This window comes from Thunnus maccoyii, chromosome 4, assembly GCF_910596095.1.
Source record: "Thunnus maccoyii chromosome 4, fThuMac1.1, whole genome shotgun sequence".
In the NCBI taxonomy this organism is placed as follows: Eukaryota; Metazoa; Chordata; class Actinopteri; order Scombriformes; family Scombridae; genus Thunnus; species Thunnus maccoyii.
The window spans coordinates 31,632,666-31,653,152 of record NC_056536.1 but is presented as its reverse complement, the minus strand read 5'-3'; the positions used below and the strand labels follow the sequence as shown (position 1 = coordinate 31,653,152).

Here is a 20,487-nt window from a genome sequence, read left to right as displayed (position 1 = left end):
GCCATCGTCTGCAGGTTTATTATCTGTTTGCTCTCAATAACAAAAAACCAGCATGTGGCTATCAGAACATCTCACAGAGGAGAAATTGCACTAAAAACTGTGAAAACATTAAAAACACTGAAAATAGTGCAGGTTTAATTGTATTTAGTTTCTATTGTAGAAGTAAGAAGTTTAATTTGGCATTTTATGTATTTGTATAACAAACACAGTTGGAAGCAGAAGGTCAGTCAGAGGTCAGAGGTCACTGACTGCAGCAGCTGAGTGAACCCGAGTGACCTCAGCTGCTGTCTGGTGTGGTGCAGGGGCGTGTTGTTTAAAGCACCGGTGAGACAATTAAATACGATTTTACATCTCTGGAGCAGTTACTGCCCACATCCCCGACCCTCAATATGCAGCTGAAACACACTGAAACACTTTACACTCTTTAAAACGCACTAAACAGTTTTCACGCTCTGGGTCACATTCAAGATTTTATTTTAACATTTATTTTTGCTTTTTTTAACAGCCTAACTGTTGATATTCACAACACATGAAAATCTACAAAAAGTAATTATATTTGCCTCCATCATTTATAGAGCTGAAAAGTTGTAGCCAAACTCAGTATTGCAGGTTCATGTGACACACACTGGTGAAAAAGACTTTCTCCACACACACAATCATTAGAAAAGAAACATTTTTCTGACAAAACACTGAAAAACTTCGGCATGTACGTCTGGAGAGCAACTGTCAGTGGACTGAACAGGAAGCCATCTTGGAACGTTGTATTGTGTTCATTTTATACTCTGAATTAACATATTTCCCCACCAGGGGAAATATTGTGTAGTAGTTCAACTAGTTTAGCAAAGTATACATTATAATTTGAGAAAAAAAAAGAATCCAGTCAGCTGTACAGTGAACACTACGTGTGTGAAAAGTCTAAACAATTTTAAAAAAAATTGATAGAATTATTTGAGCTACTCAACAATCTTCTATATTGAGAGAAAGATCAATAATAAGATCAATAATCAGATGATAGATGACACACATCATCATAGACACAGTCAGCAGCATCTCAGTGAAGTCTCTCCTGCATCTCTGCACGTTTACTGTTGTTGATGTGACAGCAGACTTTATGTTTCTCATTCAGTGTGTAAAATAAATACACTTTGATTCACGATCAATTAAAAACATCAAGTCCTCTCAAACCTGAGCTGAGATAATACTCTGATATTTCTAATATTTCTACTGTTTCTATTCTCTGTGCTCCTCTCACTGAACTCAGAGTTTTTATTTTCATTTTCTCTGCAAAAAATTAAAACCGAAGCATCCAAATAGGCCACCAGTCGTATTTAGTAGTATTTAATCCCCATTAAACCTGACCCTGAAACACACACACACACACACACACACACACACACACACACACACACACACACACACACACACAGTAGATTAGGCTGCCTGCCTTCCATTCACTAAGCTGTGGAGTTAATCTGATGGTTGTAACTCTACAAACTGAGACATTAAAGAGCTGTAATCTGCATATATGGAACACACACTCGTCCATATGTGCAGCAGTCTTTTGATGCAGATTTTTCCTGCATTTGAATGTGTAGATTCTAACACGCAGCATGTCTGAAGTCTCTGCAGATGTTCTGTATTTAGTTTCAGTGTTTGACTGAACTCGGTGTGAAGTTTACGTTCTATAAGGAACCTCAAATTGAACAGAAGCACAAATGTCAAGCGCATGAACATGACTGCTAAAACCACAGCATGCTTTCTTTCAGTCTGTTCAGAGAAACGCAGCAAAATTATGTTCAATAAAAATGTAAGAGAACCTTAAAAGTGTTCTGAGATCCTTCAGAAGTTTCTACAAATGTTCAAGAGAACAACCAAAGAGGTTCCTTTGGTCCTTACTGAGGTTCCATTTGTACTTAAAGATACGGTGCTCCTGAATGAGGTTGCATAGTCCAAAATGAGGTTCCAGTGGTTCTTGATAAGGTTTCAGTGGTTCTCGATAAGGTTTCAGTGGTTCTTGGTGAGTTTCAGTGGTACTTGATGAAGTTCCACCAGTCCAAGATGAGGTTCCAGTGGTTCTTGATAAGGTTTCAGTGGTTCTTGGTGAGGTTCCAGTGGTTCTCGATAAGGTTTCAGTGGTTCTTGGTGAGGTTCCAGTGGTTCTTGATAAGGTTTCAGTGGTTCTTGGTGAGTTTCAGTGGTACTTGATGAAGTTCCACCAGTCCAAGCTGAGGTTCCAGTGGTTCTTGATAAGGTTTCAGTGGTTCTTGGTGAGGTTTCAGTGGTTCTCGATGAGGTTTCAGTGGTTCTTGGTGAGGTTTTAATGGTCCAAGATGAGGCTCCAGCGATCCAAGATGAGGTTCCAGTGGTTCTCGATAAGGTTTCAGTGGTTCTTGGTGAGGTTCCAGTCGTTTAAGATGAGGTTCCCACTGGTCTATGATGGACCTTGAGATTCCTTAAGAATTTCCAGTAGTCCTTGATGAGGTTCTTGAGGTCCTCTATGAGGTTCTTAGGGGTAAGATGTTACTACTATGTATTTGTTACAGTTTTCGTTCATATTTGACAAACTGAATTCAAAGGTTACATCGATGTATTACTATAGCAGATATTATTTCTACTCTTTTCTAGTGTGTTGCAGTTTAGGTTGTTTAGGTTGTCTGTATTGTGTTTATGGAGGTAACAATATTCTTATGTTCACCTCTTAGCCAGGTCTCACTTGCAAAAGAGACTTTTTAAAATGTATCTGTTAAATAAAGGAAATAAAGAAAAACAACACAATAGGTTGGAATGCCGGTCGCCTAAAATGACCTGTAGTCACATTGACAGTGACAGATGCCGTCTAACAGCTGTGGTAATTAGCAGTGGCACAATTCAGATGACACATATGAAAGTTGCCAATTTTCCTCATTCAGAGGAAACAGTGTGGACTTCACAGGAGACTGATGTTTGTTTCCTGTTTCCAACCACGAGGGTCAAAGGTCGCCTAACTTTAAAGTAGAAGTAATAACTTTAACCCACACCACCTTAACAAAGTGATCATTTTAACCCAAACCATGATCTTTCCCTAAACCTAACCAAGTGGTTTTTGTGCCTAAACCTAACCAGACCTCAACCGCAGCGTTGTCACATCATAAAACATCATTATTTTTTAACAGTGATGTGTAACAGTTTTGGAAAACACAAACAAATGATGTCGTCCTGCTGATTACTGCCGATAGAGACGCAAGATTAGAAAACGCTCCTATGTGTCTTTGTGGAGTCACATGATCAAACCACATATTTGGTTGTTTAATTTGGAGGACTTGTTGGTTTTCATATATGCTATAAAATATAAAAACTCTTTATAAGAGATATAATCTTATAACACATTCTAATAATATAATCAGTTAAAATATTTGGCCTCTGTTATTTTCTTTACTTTGTTTTTTCCTTAGTAAAGAGGAAACATTAAAACTAAATACATAAAATAAAGGTTTACTGAATATATGAATATATAGAAAATAAGTGTGTGTGTGTGTGTGTGTGTGTGTGTGTGTGTGCGTGTGTGTTTCTAAGTTGGGGGTGTAACAGATGCCGGTGACTGAAGACAGCTGCACTCCAAGATACCAATTATACCCACACACACACACACACACACACACATACACACACACACACTTTGACAATCACACTGTATAATCTTCACTGTGATGGCAGTGACACATTATTCAAGTCTGTAATCTGAACGTTCACACTGAGACGAGGAGGTGGGGGGGGGGGGTGCTTAAAGGAACAGTCCCAACATTTTCTTCTCCAGAGTCCAACGAGTCCGAATGATTTCAGTTTCATGTCCCGCGTTTCTGTGTTAATAGCTCATTTGGAAACATCTGTGGTTACCGTGGTAACAGCAGAAGTGATTTATTACTACAGCCGACATTAGTTGAGAAGCTGGTTTGTCAGAAATACAACAGAAGAAAAGTTATGTCGAGTTCTGTGTGCGCCTAAAACTGAGATCTGAACCAGACTCGTACCTGCACCCGTCAGACCCGACTGACCCTGAACCCGACCAAAGAGCGAGGCTATATTAGTGTCATTTCTTCTTCTCAGATAATTTTACGTTTGCTTTGCTCATAAATCATAACTCATCTGACAACACACCAACACAGAATATGACACAGCGACCCACCTGCACCAAGGTCAGAATATTTCCACAACGCCGTTTTACTTCCCTGAATCACTGGGGATTTTAAGAGGCTCCTCTTTTGCAAGTTTTTGCTTTATTTCATCCATCTGCCAGCTCACCAGGCAAAAGAGAGACAGACAGACAGACAAAGAGAGACAGACAGGAAGAAGGAAGGAAGAGGCAGTACCAGGAGAGGAAATGGAAACAGGGAGACAGTAAATACAGCTCATTCTACCCGACAAGAGGAACTTCCTCCTTCATTACAAACAGCATGAACACACACACACATCCTGACTTCACGCTGCTGTTTAAACATGTTACAGTGAACACACTGCAGACTGTCAACACTGAGGCTCTATCCCGTCAATAAAGTTATTTGAATCAGCTGAATAAGCTTGGCTCTTCATTAAACTTCATTTTGATTCTGTCGTTTAGTTTGTCTTTGTCAGCAGACTGTGTTTCAATAAAGCCTCTCTGTTGAGGCCACACTGTTCATTAACACTGTTCACCCCGAGTCTTTCAATAAAGTTCATTTAAATTCACTCCTTTTGTTCAGGCAGCCTTTGTTAGCAGAGTTCATTTAAATAAAGAGCCCGGAGTTCCAATAAAACCAGTTCAGTGTGCTGCTGTAAAGATCCTCTTTTCAATAAAGTTTCCTTCAATGGTCCTGCTGTGGAACAACTTATTTCAAATACGCAGCAGGCTTCGGGTAATGTGACATCAGCGGATGTCACTCGGTGGTGTGATGAGACCTCGCTGAGCTGAAGAAAACAACAAAATATAAAGTAAAAACAGCCAGCGCTCCTACAGGCCGCAGTGAGAACAAACAACATTGTTCAGAGAAGTCTGAGGGAAAAAGTCACAAATTTAAAAATTGTACAAAACACCAAAATTGAAGTAAAACCCGTCAAATTTTGGTGCAACCAACACAAGATACATGACAGGAGATTTGAGTAAATACTCTGAAATTCTGTTAGGACATCACAAAAAAAAAATCAGGTACAGAAACAAACAAGATTCAAGAAAATCTACAAAACTTGAGTAAAAAAAACCCAAATTTAGTTGAGAGACAACCAAAATATTCAGCTAAAAATAATCCAAATTTGGATGCAAACCAAAAATGTAAGACCCCAAAATTCAGGTCCACATCCAATAGGAAGATTCAGGCACAAGACGGAAAAAATCATATTAAAAACTTCAAGAATCTGTTTGTGCAGAAGGTGGCGCTAAAGGTCATGTGATCATTCAAATGTAAGCGGGATGATCGTCTGGAGATCAGGACGTTTAATGTTGAGATCTTTGAGGTCTAACTGAATGACATCATCCTGTTTAGGCTCCACCTCTGGAAAGCAGCCTGTCATCATCATCATCATCATCAAAACGATGTTTACGTTGCAGTGACAGCGCCCTCTAGCGGCCGCAGTAATTCCCTTCCTGATGTTTTTTAAGCACAATGTTGAAAAAGTCTGAACTTCTTGTTTATTGTACAGCAGTTAACTTCAGAACTTCCTGCTAACATTTCATCGATGTGAAAATGAGTCGACAGCTGCACGTGACGACGCAAAGTGACGACTGATGAAATGTGAAATCTGAGTTTACTGCAGAGTCTTTAGAGAGAGAGATGAGTGAACGAGTTCATGTTCAAGCTTATTATCTGACCCAAGAGCGCAATTTGTGCTACAGCGAGCATAAAAACATACAATATATTCCACAGAAACATACAACAGTTTACATAGACCAGTAAGTATCCACCATAAGCCCCCAATCATTGCTACAAATGTAATGTACTGCCCCTCAATATTAATAATTGTCACAGTCTGTATCATTACCATCATCATAATCAACATCATCACCATCACCGAGGTAATGGGCTAATCAATAAAAGCAGCAGTTTCTTCCTCCTACCAACAGCATTCAAGGCTCGGATGGAGACAGGGATGAAGGAATTTTTGTACCTATTTTTTGTGGCCACAGAGGAATTTAAACATAGGCCAGATGGTAACAGCTTGTACTCTGAGCTAAGAGGATGGGCATTTTCTGATCGAATGGTTCTTAGCTTTATTAAGCACCTGCTTGTTGAATATGTGATTCAAACTACTGAACTGTACTCCCACTGTCTTACTTGCCGCCTTCACAATCTTATCAAGGGCATTCTTCTCTTTGGCACCAAGGTTGCCGTACAAGCAGCTAATAGAAAATGAGACAGACTCAATAAAAGCTGTATAGAATAGTTTCATTAGAGTCTTATGAATCTGGAATTTAGCAAGTTTCCTTAAGCAAAAAAGGCGTTGCTGACCTTTCTAACACAACATTTCAACGTTTGGATCAAATTTTAGGTGGTTATCAATCATGGTGCCCAGTATTTATAATTGGTTACCATTGGTTCCACTGCCTGACCCTTGACAACACTGCTCTGGGGAGATGGGGGAGGTCGTCTGAAGTCTATACATATTAATTAATAATTGTAGAAAAGCACTTTCACACCAAGAAACAAAATCATTGACAGCCGTGACCAACTTCATCATCACCAAGAAGGCTAACAATTACAGAGTTGTCAGTAAACTCAATGTCTCTGTTGGCATAACGGCTGCGACAGTCGTTTGTGTATAAAATATACAAGAGAGGGGGGAGAACGCAGCCCTGAGGCGAGCCGGTGGATGATGTTTGCTCACTAGACAGTTTCCCATTCACCCTTACTCTTTGAGCTCTGTTAGTGAGGAAATCAAGAACTCAGCCTATGATGCTTGAGTCTAAGCCGAAATTGCTAATTTCTCAACTAGCATGCGTGGCTGAATAGTTGTAAAAGCTGATGAGAGGTCAACAAAAAGCAGCCTTGCGTGGGGTCTTGCTATCTAGATGTTTATATAGAAGGTTAAATAAGCGGATGGTAGCATCTTGCACACCCCTCTTAACCCTGTAAGCAAAGGAAAAGGGTCCAGAAGGCACTCAGGTTTAGCTAAAAGTGCTCCTTTAACTAGTTTTTCTAATGAACCAAGGAGGCAACAGGCCTGACGTATGGATGTATATAGAGAACTAGATACAGCGTCGGAGGCGGGGCCCCGTTCACTCCTATGAAAGTTACTCAGTGGTGCATAAAACCAAAAAGCCACTTCCTGCTGTAAAGAAATTACTCGGATGAAAACATACTGTGCATGCTCTATGTGTCCAATGCATGCATAGAGCATGCTCACTAGAAACTTCCGATTCACTATCCAGATCAAATTCTGATAGTGAGACGAGTCATTTTGTTGGGGTTGTGATGCTCAAAGAAATGTATCTGCCGATTTACAGACGTCTCTTTCATAATGTAAGTCTATGGGAAAAAGTCTTTTTTGGGCCCAAAAGCATCACATGACGTTGTAATTACACAGTTTGGCCGCTATGTCAAATTGGCTTCAAAGCCTGGCGCTCCTTCTGAGGGCTTGGCCTGAAGTCGTTGAGGGATTTAGGGCGGTTACCCTTAGCAACAGGCACCACGACCAAACAATGAACGAGTTAATGACGGAGAGATTCAGGACACAGACTCAGAGAAAGTAAAGAAAGACAGGAAGTCAGCTGTTTGTCACAGGAAGTATGTTTTTGTCTGAAGCTGTAGCCTGGAAACACACACACACACACACACACTACTGGTTCACTTACTGGTTTACTGACTGTTTCACTAACTGGTTTACTGGCTGTTTCACTGACTGTGTTGCTGACCGGTTCAAGGACTGTTTTGCTGACTGTTTCACTGACTGTTTTGCCAACTGGTTCTGGTTCTTCAGGCGTTCTGACTTCACTTCAACATCAAAGAGAATTTTTCATCACAGCCAATTAGATCACACACACACACATGTGTTGGTATTACTATCATTCAGAGGTCCCTCTCTCCTCGCCGTCAGCCATACTCTTCATCACCATGGTTACCTCGACCATCACCATGGTTACCTCGACCATCAGAGGGACACGCCTGACTTAAACTATGGAGACAGTTTCATTGCTCTCTGTCCAGGTCTCTGTTGTCACAGTTTGAACTGAACTCCACTGCAGCTGGATCCCAGTCAACACTAAGGGCACAGATACACTCCTGAGTGGACGCATACACGGACAGCTGTGGACACCACGGACACATAGTAGCTCTGTTTATACTTTCTGGAGTCCGCCTGGAGGACGCGTTTCACACATGCACAGTAGATCGGAGTCTACAAGAAGACAGCGTTGTGACAGCGTGGACTGATGCAGACAAGGTCTGAGTGGTCACAACAAATGGATGCCGATGTCCGCACAGAGCCTACGCGTACGCCCCCTGATGACTGACTTTACGTCACGCAGACCCTAGTGGACCCTAGTGGACACAGAAGGTATAATTTCAGCTTAAACCCCATCATGAAACTGAGTCAAGTCCAGTCCTAAACCCGGTCTGGAGCTTCAGATTTCACTTTGAGCAGAGGAGGAGCCAACGTGCACTCACTGTGAAGCATCAAGAGTAATGTAAAATGCACCTTTTCCACCAAATAGTTCCAGGAACTATGGAGTCACAGGAACTGAACTCAGGAATGAAACAAGGAAGTAAACTCAGAAACTAAACTCAGAAACTAAACTAAGAAACTGAACTCAGGAACTAAACTAAGAAACTAAACTCAGAAACTAAACTAAGAAACTAAACTCAGAAACTGAACTCAGGAACTAAACTCAGAAACTGAACTCAGGAACTACACAAGGAACTAAACTCAGGAACTAAACTAAGAAACTAAACTCAGAAACTAAACTAAGAAACTAAACTCAGAAACTAAACTGAGAAACTAAACTTAGGAACTAAACTAAGAAACTAAACTCAGAAACTAAACTAAGAAACTAAACTTAGGAACTAAACTCAGAAACTAAACTAAGAAACTAAACTAAGAAACTAAACTCAGAAACTAAACTAAGAAACTAAACTTAGGAACTAAACTAAGAAACTAAACTCAGAAACTAAACTAAGAAACTAAACTCAGAAACTAAACTCAGAAACTAAACTCAGAAACTGAACTCAGGAACTACACAAGGAACTAAACTCAGGAACTAAACTGAGAAACTAAACTTAGGAACTAAACTCAGAAACTAAACTCAGAAACTAAACTGAGAAACTAAACTTAGGAACTAAACTAAGAAACTAAACTCAGAAACTAAACTGAGAAACTAAACTTAGGAACTAAACTAAGAAACTAAACTCAGAAACTAAACTAAGAAACTAAACTTAGGAACTAAACTCAGAAACTAAACTAAGAAACTAAACTCAGGAACTAAACTCAGAAACTAAACTAAGAAACTAAACTCAGAAACTAAACTCAGAAACTAAACTCAGAAACTGAACTCAGGAACTACACAAGGAACTAAACTCAGGAACTAAACTAAGAAACTAAACTCAGAAACTAAACTAAGAAACTAAACTCAGAAACTAAACTGAGAAACTAAACTTAGGAACTAAACTAAGAAACTAAACTCAGAAACTAAACTAAGAAACTAAACTTAGGAACTAAACTCAGAAACTAAACTAAGAAACTAAACTCAGGAACTAAACTCAGAAACTAAATTTCCTTTTGCACAGTCCTGTTTTTGGTTCATTACATCTGAAAACTACAGATTAGACAAATCATGCTGTATTCACATTATAATTGAAAAACAAGGATCTGAAACTAAACTGAAGAACTAAACTCAGAAGCTAAATAAGAACCAAAACTCGGGAACTCATTAAGGTACTAAACTTAGAAACTAAACTAGGAACTAACATTAGAAACTTAACTCAGAAACTAAAATTTCTTTTGCACAGTCCTGTTTGTGTTTCATCACATCCGAAAACTGTGAGGATTAGACAAATCATGTACTCACATTATTCATTAACATCATTATTTATTAATATCATTAATAAAAAAAACGAGGCTCTTGCGCTGAGTGTTTTGCTCCATGCAGGATTCTCGGGGTGAGTTATCTCCGTTTTTAGACTCATAATGAAGTCAAACTACATATGAGTTTATTTTTAACTTCAATAAATGCAAAATAGACTATATTTATATGGTGCTTTCACAACTTTTTACACTAATGGAAGCAAGCCGATTGGACGAACCAATGGTGACTTGACGTTTAATAGAGATCTCCCCCAAAAGTTCTCAAACCATCAGACACCCAGAGCAGGGACTTTTTGATGGACCCTGTTCTTCTGGTTGGAATGCAGATAAAGTTTTAGAGTTTCTAAAAAGGTTCCTAGTTTTCTTTGGTGGAAATTTGCTACTTGTTCATGATTTAGTTCCTGCAGCTTATTTGGCTTGAAAATGGACAAAAGTCCTAAATTAGTATCAGGGACTTTTCTGGTGTCAGAGACTAACTGCATCTAGTGGAAACGAATGTAGGTAAAGTTCCCGGAAAAGTTCCTGCAGTGCAAACTAAGTATAAACCTGCAACACACACACAAACACACACACACACACACACACACACACACACACACACACACACACAGTAGTGTAAAAGCAGAAAGTGGTGACTCCAACATCCTATCTGTCTTACTGTCTGTCTGTCTGTCAGGCAGTAAGACAGCTGGTTAGCAATGTGTGTGTGTGTGAGAGAGAGAGAGAGAGTGTGTGTGTGAGAGAGTGTGTATGTGCATGAGTGTGTGTGTGTGTGTGTGTGTGTGTGTGTGTTGACTCCACAGGGAGCGATCGAGAGAAACCAGCCGCTTTATGGATTATTAATATCACCTCCAGCTACACACACAGGCAGTGTGAGTGTGATCTGACACACACACGGGGGGGGAGGAGGTATGTGTGTGTGTGTGTGTGTGTGTGTGTGTGAAAATGGAGAAGGGGGGAATTCGAGGGATGGGAGAGATGGAGGTGGTGGGGGGGGGGGGGGGCTCAGCAGTGGGTGAGATCAAGGACGCTTCATTCACACTCCACTCGACAGTGTGTGTGTGTGTGTGTGTGTGTGTGTGTGTGTGTGTGTGTTAGTATAATCTGTTCGAAGGCCACGCCTTAATCTGGGATCAACAATAGATCCCCCCCCCCCCCCATCTTCCTCGCCCAGCCCCCCCAAGTCTTTGTGAGTTTCTTGTTTGTTTCAACTCATCCTCAGTCGCCCTCCGAACACCTCACATGATGATGTGTGTTCTTAGATTTCAAGATTTTATTGTTTAGTTTCATGTTGAACGTCTTCAGCTTCTTTATGTTTCTTTTAACATCTCAGGAGCATTTTGGAAATAACTGTTTTCACTTATACATGTTGTCACTTGGATTTTTGTTTTTTGTCTATAATCCATAAATAAATCATATCATAGATCAACAGACCAAAAACCAAAGAATATTTAATTTACTATCCTACGTATATGATAAAGGAAGCAGGAAATCCTCACATTTAAGAATCTAGAAATAGGAAAAATGTCTGAAATGATTAATTTATCATCAAAATAGTTGTCGATTAATTTTCTTTCTTTTGACTGATCGATTACTTGATTATCATCAACATTGCAGCTCCAAAAAAAATGAATAATTTCTTCTTGAAAGTGATTATTTCACCAAATATCTTTGGGTTTTGGACTAAACAAGTTATTAAATATGTTGACAGGACGCTTTGAGAAACTGTTTCCACTATTTCCTGACGTTTTATAGACTAATTATTAATTCAGAAAACAACCAACAGATTAAGTAGTGATAACATTTTTTATGATCGGTTTGGTCTACAGAATGGCTCTAGATACCTATGGAGACGCCTTCATCCAGAGCAGAATTGTACCAAACGCTGAACTACAGCTGCTGAAATGACCCAAAATTGATCCAAAATTACAAATCTGATATGAAGACGTTTCTCCAGCGCTGACAAAGAAACAAAAGAAACGTACATGCTCTGTTTTAACACTTAAAATACAACAATAAAGACAATATTCTACCCAGGTGAACCACAAAGATCAGATCTTAACTGGGTACTTGAAGTGGAGATCCTCTGGAGAGAAGACATCTCACTCTGTTGTTGGAAATACAGAGACACTGATTGTACGGCGGTGGTACAAAGTGGAGCTTCTTCCCTCACAAAGGATCTTTGGTTGAGTCCACACACACACACACACAAACCGACAACAAACACTTTGTCATCAACTTACTCACAGAATCCGTATTAATCAGTGACAGCTGATACGAGCTGCCGCCCGACACGTTTGTCATTTTAAGCAAAGCTGAAAGTGACGTTCAGTGCAGCTAAACATGAGGAGCTGCTAGATGAAGCTTCTCTACTCTGATCTCTCACGCTGACTCTCATCTGCAGTGAAACGCTGCTCTGTAGAGGCCAGATGTTGTAAAGGAGAACAGCGCTGCGACACTAGCTAGGCTGAGAAAACAAAAGATTCACATTTGGTCATCTTTAACTCAGCCGATACCGATGCTCCACAATACTCCAGAGAGAAGAACATCCCGCTGTGCGTGTAAACACTCATTTACTGTACATGAAACTGTTTTGTAGAAATTTATGCAAAACACAAAAAAAAAAAAACATGAATTGTGATTCAGTTAGAGATGAAATGAATGTAAACCACACACACACACACACACACACACACACACACACTCTCCCTCAGGGTCGGTGTGTGTGTGTGTGTGTCGTCCTGGTGCAGATCAGCAGCAGGCGGCCGCTGGCTGCGAGTCTCAGAGGAATCGAACCAGCAACTCTTTCATCTACAGGAACAGATGAATCACATCAACACACACACACACACACACACACACACACACACATACAGATCCTTTGAAGTCAGACTGAAGTTTTGCTGTTGGGTTTTCAGTGTTCCTTACAGGAATCATCACATTAAAGGGTCAGTTCACCTAAATCAGAGTGTTTTCTCCTACAGGAGCGTCGATCCACACAGTTTCCTCCTGAACACAAATTGCTTTGAGATGTTGATATGAAATATTAGATTACACAACAAACCCTTTTCACAGCAGATATTTCAATGCAGAACTGATAATATAAATGAAAGCTGATGGTGGAAAAGTGCAATTTACTCGAGTATTTCCATTTCCTGCTATATACTTTTTACTCCACTAACATTTATTTTACATGTTAAACAGATGATGTATTATACTGAATATATATATTTTAATTAATTGTGGAGATCTGGTTTCTCTTTGACATTAAAAGGTCTTTTTCTTCTCATCAGTGTCATTAAATCTCCTTTGAGGCAATAAAACATGAACAGGCTGCTGTGATGTAGAGTTCACTGAGGTCCCTGAAGATAATCATCAGACCTCACTGTCTACTGTTTTTATAGGAAGTTCTTATTTGTGGGGGAGGGTGGGGGGGGGGGGGACTAGTTGCAAGGAATTTCTATCCACAGTGATGACGACATTATTCTGGGACTTTTTTTTAAATGTCATTTTTCAATGCTCCATTGTGTTAGTGAGGCAGGAGGAGTCTTCTAGCGAACTCAAGGTTAAATTTAGAGGACGCAACACAAAGACACGAGCGGAGGCCAAGAAACTCATTGCAGCCGGTGTGAAGGAAGGTAAAGAAGCATCTGCACGAGAGGAAAACCGTCACACGGATCCTGACAGTGGTGGGAAGTAACATTCACTCAAGTGCTGTACTTAAGTGCAATGTTGAGGTACTTTACTTGAGTATTTCCATGTGATGCTACTTTATTCTTCCACTCCACTACATTTCAGATGGAAATATTGCACTTTCTACTCCACTACATTTATTTAACAGCTTTAGTTACTTTTCAGATGCAGATTTGACACAATGGATAATATAACAAGCTTTTAAAATACAACACATTGTTAAAGATGAAACCAGTGGTTTCCAACCTTTTTGTCTTTTGACGTCTTACAAAAAGCAGTGTGTAGTCGGGGTCACATTTCACATGTCTATGAGTTGTTAACAGCTCCACCAAATAGTGATTTTTCCCTCTAAACTTCTCACATGCTTTCATTTCAATAAATGTTCAAATGATCCAATATTTCAGCAAAAATCAAAGATTAGAGAAAAAGTCCAAAAACTGAAAACAGATTTGTGTATCAGAACTTTGTTTTTTCTTCTTTCCTCTCCCATTAATCATCTCACGACCCCTCAGGTTTCTCTGGTGACCCTTTGGAGGGGCCTGACCCCTAGGTTGGGAACCACTGGACTAAACTAGCTAACTGTATATAAAGTAGTGTAAACTAGCTCCACCTCCAGCAGCTACAACAGTAACATGCTGCTCTAACACTGATGCTTCACTATTAATAATCTAATGATGTCATATGTAATATGAAGTTATTCTCACACTGCCTTTAAATATCATGTGTGAATGTTCTTATTACCTTCCGTTCTTCCTCTATTGTTTTCTAGATTAATCAATTAGTTTTTTGGTTCAGAAAATGTCAGAAAATGGTGAAAAATGTGTTTCTCAAAGCCCAAGATGACGTCTTTAAATGTCTCGTTTTGTCCACAACCCAAAAATATTCAGTTTACTGTCATAGAGGACTAAAAAAAACAGAAGTATCTACATTTAAGAAGCTGGAACGAATCAGTCCTGTTGCTTCAGGAACAGCTGAGACATGAAATCTGATCCAGGAAGTCCAGTCTTCTATATTTGTTTTATATTTCATCACAATGATCGCGAGGAGGTGATCAGCAGAAAACACAGCGTTCACGTTACAAAGTCACCAGGTGTGTGTGTGTGTGTGTGTGTGTGTGTGTGTGTGTGACCGGTCTTGTCTGATGACATCGTGTTGTGTTGAACCAGGTTTAACTTTGACGACTCTGTGTTGTTTACCGGAGTCAAAAGACTGTTTCATTCAAAGGAATGAGCAGCACCTGTGCTGGTATGCGAACATACATAAAACATGGAACGACATATTCCCAGGAGCGCACACACACACACACACACACACACACACACACACACACACACACACACACACACACACAGAACAGTGTGTGTGGTGTTGAGTTAAACAGATGGTCGGGCAGATTGTATTAGAAACTAACTGCTAATCAGACACACACACAAACACACACACACACACACACACACACACACACATACACACACAGACCCCGAGTTAAAGGAGACTTCCGCTCAAACAAAGTCTCCATCTGTTCATTTGAGATCCAACAAACACAAATATCTGATGTTTTCCTGCCACTGACACAAACTCAGCAGACGAGAGAAAAAAAACAGATGATTCGTGAGAATATCAAACGTCTCGCAGCTCAAACACACAGACGGCTGATTCAGGATCTGTATGTGAGGGTTCTGGTGAGCCGCTAACGTTTCCTCTTTTCCTCCCTCCTCCCTTCTTCATGTTGACGCATCAGTTGCGGCTTGTTTTTTCTCTCTGGAAATCATCTACTGACAGATGCAACAAGTGCAGAGAGGAAGTTAGTTGATCTGAAGGTCATTAGGAAACCACAGCGTCCCCAGACGTCACCTCAGTCTTCTTCACATGTGTGAGACTGTAAAGCTCTGGTCCAGACCAGCGGGACTCAAATACAAGTCTTCAAGGTCCACTTAACAAGTTTCCACTGCATCAAAGGGCCAGTAAGGCTGCTTCACATGATGATGTTTCACTATAAAAACTCCAGACTGCGTTGTGTCACCAAAACCTGGACACAACAGGTGTGATGTCACTGATGCTGGTGTAAGTGTTCATTACTGAGTCTTGATATCACGGCTTCAACCGTTCAGCTTTACATCCGTGTCTCGAGGATAGAACACAACTATAATACAAGACATGCTAAACGTTTACTGGGATCTGTCAGTTCTCTGTTAGATACCGAGGCGCTCAGATGTGGAACAGTTATATTTGAATTGCAATAATTTCAAATATAAGCTTAAGACACGTCTGATGAACCAAACTTAACTCTTCAAACTGATCATATCTGATTATAATTGATCTTTCTCTCCTTCTCTGTCGTAAGGAGTCAACTTAACACAAGTGTGCTTCAGTAAATACACACACACACATTATTTTATCTGTTTTTTTTCTTTGCTTGGTTTGTGCTTGCTTGTTTTTTTTTTTGTTGATCACATGACTTTTGTATCTGTTTATAATGTGTAATGAGGTGACATCACTAAATCTCACCTGCACAATTAGTTTCTTCTCTTTTGTTGTTTGTGTTTCTGCTGCTTTACTGTGCAAATAAAAGTTTTGTTTGGTGTCGTTGTGGCGTTTTACGTTCCAACTCTTCATTAAGGCCTTAGTTTCTAATCAAGCTCTCAAAATAAACAGACATTTCTCCATCCAGTCACTCTACACTCCTTCAGACACACTTGTCGGTCGGACCTTTCTGACGGCGGATTAGCAGCGGCTGACTCGAACACAGCGAGCGTCGGTACAGACAGCAGCAGCTGCTCTGTGTCTCGCTGTGGTTAAGCTCTTCACGCAGGAAGCAGACAGCAGAGCTCTGAGCCGCTTCCAGAGAGCAGCGGCGAGCGTCGGGGTCACGTAGAGCGACGACACCTGAGATCAGATCACAACACAGACGGTGAAAGTCTCCACAGGACAGAAACACTGAGTCCACAGGAGATCAGAGACATCAGAGACAACAGTTTGTCTTTGTTGGACATTAAAGGATCCACCTGAATACCAGTAACATGACAGAAACCAGTAACATGACAGAACCAGTAACATGACAGAAACCAGTAACATGACAGAAACCAGTAACATGACAGAAACCAGTTATTCTTCCTCGCTGAAGCTTCTCTCTCACGTTTCTGTCTGAGCTTCGTCAGCTGTTTCCTTCAGTCTGACGTCTCGTGTTGCAGCTCAGACGACCGACAGTCAGCTGATCCTAGTCTAGTGTCACGTTTCTCTTCGTCCAATCAGGAGACGGCTTCAATCGTCCCGACATTCCCAGAGAGTTACTGGTGTGTGACTGGAGTTAGTGGTTTGTGACTAGTGTTTGTGGTGTGTCACTGTCTGTTATTGGTGTTATTGGTGTGTTACTGGTGTTAGTGGTGTGTGACTGGTGTGTGACTGGTGTTAGTAGTGTGTTAATGGTGTGTCACTGTCTGTTACTGGTGTTATTGGTGTGTTACTGGTGTTAGTGGTGTGTGACTGGTGTGTGACTGGTGTTTGTGGTGTGTGACTGGTGTTAGTGGTGTGTGACTGGTGTTACTGGTCTGTGACTGGTGTTAGTAGTGTGTTAAAGGTGTGTCACTGTCTGCTACTGGTGTTAATGGTGTGTTACTGTCTGTTACTGGTGTTATTGGTGTGTGACTGGTGTGTGACTGGTGTTAGTGGTTTGTGACTAGTGTTTGTGGTGTGTCACTGTCTGTTACTGGTGTTATTCGTGTGTTACTGCCTGTGTGACTGGTGTTACTGGTGTGTGACTGGTGCGTGACTGGTGTAAGTGGCGTGTTAATGGTGTGTTGCTGTCTGTTACTGGTGTTAGTGGTGTGTGACTGGTGTGTGACTGGTGTTAGTAGTGTGTTAATGGTGTGTCACTGTCTGTTACTGGTGTTTTTGGTGTGTTACTGGTGTGTGACTGGTGTTAGTGGTGTGTGACTGGTGTGTGACCGGTGTTACTGGTCTGTGACTGGTGTTAGTAGTGTGTTAAAGGTGTGTCACTGTCTGCTACTGGTGTTAATGGTGTGTTACTGTCTGTTACTGGTGTTAATGGTGTGTCAATGGTGTGTGACTGGTGTGTGACTGGTGTTAGTAGTGTGTTAATGGTGTGTCACTGTCTGTTACTGGTGTTATTGGTGTGTTACTGGTGTGTGACTGGTGTTAGTGGTTTGTGACTGGTGTGTGACTGGTGTTAGTAGTGTGTGACTGGTGTTAGTAGTGTGTGACTGGTGTGTGACTGGTGTTAGTGGTTTGTGACTGGTGTGTGACTGGTGTTAGTAGTGTGTGACTGGTGTTAGTAGTGTGTGACTGGTGTGTGACTGGTGTTAGTGGTGTGTGACTGGTGTGTGACTGGTGCCTGACTGTGTTAATGGTGTGTCACTGGTGTTATCGGTGTGCTACTGGTGTGTCACTTGAGTGTGTCTTTGGTGTCTCACAGGTGATACTGGTGTGTTACTGGTACTACTGGCGTTGCTAGTGTGTCACCAGTGTGTTATTTGTGTTTTAATGGTGTTACTGTTGTGTTGCTGGTATATAACTGGTGTGTTTCTGTCTGTTTCTGTGTTACTGTTGTTACTGGTGTGACACTGGTGTTTGACTGATATTACTGGTGTTTTGCTGGTGTTGCTGGTGTGCCATTGGTGTATTACTGGTGTTACTGGTGTGTCACCGGTGTTGCTGGTGTGTTATTGGTGTGACTGGTGTATTACTGGTGTTGGTCCAGTTTACTGACAGTGTGAGTATAATCAGCCAGCAGATTACAGTACTACAGCACTGTTACTGGTGTGTTACTGGTGTTTTACTGATATTACTGGTGTTATTGGTATGTTACTGGTGTGTTACTGGTGTGTCACTGGTGTTTTACTGATATTACTGGTGTTTCACTGGTGTTACTGGTATGTTACTGGTGTGTTGCTTGTGTGCTACTGGTGTTACTGGTGTCGGTCCAGGATACTCAGTCAGCAGATTACAGCACATTAACCCAGTGTGTGTCTGTATGTCTGTGTGTGTGTGTGTGTGTATGTGTGTGTGTGTGTGTGTATGTGTGTGTGTGTGTGTGTGTGCGTGCGTGCGTGCGTGCGTGCGTGCGTGTGTGTGTGTGTGTGTGTGTGTGTGTGCGTGTGTGTGTGTGTGTGTGTGTAGATTAGAGGTGATTAAGGAGAAACAGTAATCTGAATCTGGACTCAGACTAAATCCTTCAGATTAGTCAAATGGACGTTAGAGTTGAATAATCTTCATCATACTGATGATGATGTCACTGACGGTGCCTCGTATGGTCACATGACCTGATGATGTCACCTCATTCAAAGTTTCTGGGTTAAAGGGGGCGGGGCCTCTGAAGTGACAGCAGACTTCATTCAGAAAACAACTAAAGATAGTTTTTTTATGACCCTGAAGAATCAGTCAGCTGACGGAGAGAAGAAACATTTACACACATGAAGCAGATTCATTCATCTCAACACACACATTTACTCACATATAATTAAACAACCAGCTCTCAGGCTTTAACTGGTGAGACTGGAATCGATCAGGACAAACTGATCAGTAACACTTTCAAAGCACATGTGACAGTTAACGGTTCCCTGTTTAGTTTAATGACCTCTGGAAGCAGTTTTTTTTTTTTTTATGAGTGGGTCCCATTTTGTATCACAAACACGCTGAAGGGCTCACATGCACGCAGATGACACGATACACCTTCCTGCCAAAGTTTCCACATCACTCCTCTGACTTACAGGTGGCTGCAATGCGCCGACAAAACACAGAGAAGAGGACGACGGCAGCCAGTAAACACGGATGTAAACATGCAGGATTTCAAAGGATCAGCAGCCAGTGTTTTATAGAGGAGAGAACGGATTCACTGCGTTTGTTAGAGCTTGAATACACAGAGTGTGCTTTAGTGAGAAACACTGAATATAAACAAAAACGTTGTTTGTTCATAAGAAAATTCCACAGGGGTCATAAAAAGCACACGTGGCTCTTTCTGAGCTCATCACATGTAAAGAGATGTTTCATACAAGATAAAGTCACCTGTGTTTTTAGGAATATCTTTGGCTTTTACTCAACACAAACTATGATAAACGCACAGTGCACCTGGAGCTCTCTGTGGCCCCTGAGGGTCTGAGGCCCCGTGACAGGTTCAAGACGAGAAATTTAGGAATGTTGGAATATGTTTTTTTGTGCCACTGCTGGAAGAAAAGCAGGTTACTCAACTTCCTGCCCTCCTGTGTTTGTGTTTGTGTGTTTGGGGGTTTAGTGTCTTTATTGTTTTTGTTAGTGTTCACTGAAAGTCACGTGATGCAGACTTCCCTTATGTAACGTCAGCAAAGGTGACTTCTACATTCACTTCTGCCATACAAAACACTACAGCAACAGCGTGTGTGTGTGTGTGTGTGTGTGTGTGTGTGTGTGTGTGTGTGTGTGTGTGTGTGTGTAGGAATGTCAGCTATTCAGTATGCGGCTGCGGGCTGAGCCTTGCCGTGCCAGGACAGGACAGGCTGGGAACACCCGGCACGCACGCACACGCACACGCACACACACACACACACACACACACACACACACACACACACACATATACATAGAAAGACATTAATAGTAATAAAAACATTTTCAGCGTTCAGTTCAGAAACAAAACGTGCAAAACTCAGCTGAAGACCTGATTTATATCTCCGGTCTCTGCTGTTAAATTCGGCTCGCGCACAACCCGCCTAACCAGACACCATTAAAAAAAATCTCAACTTTAAAACTTGCCGCTTTGCAGCCTCCACCGCTGTGCAT

The 20,487-nt window shown here is 41.1% G+C and overlaps 1 protein-coding gene across 1 annotated transcript in view; it reads right to left on the bottom strand.

Annotated features, from left to right (window-relative positions):
• The window catches only part of plxnb3 (plexin B3), an 88,511-nt gene that overhangs the window by 67,484 nt on the left and 540 nt on the right, over positions 1-20,487 (bottom strand). The window lies entirely within an intron of this gene.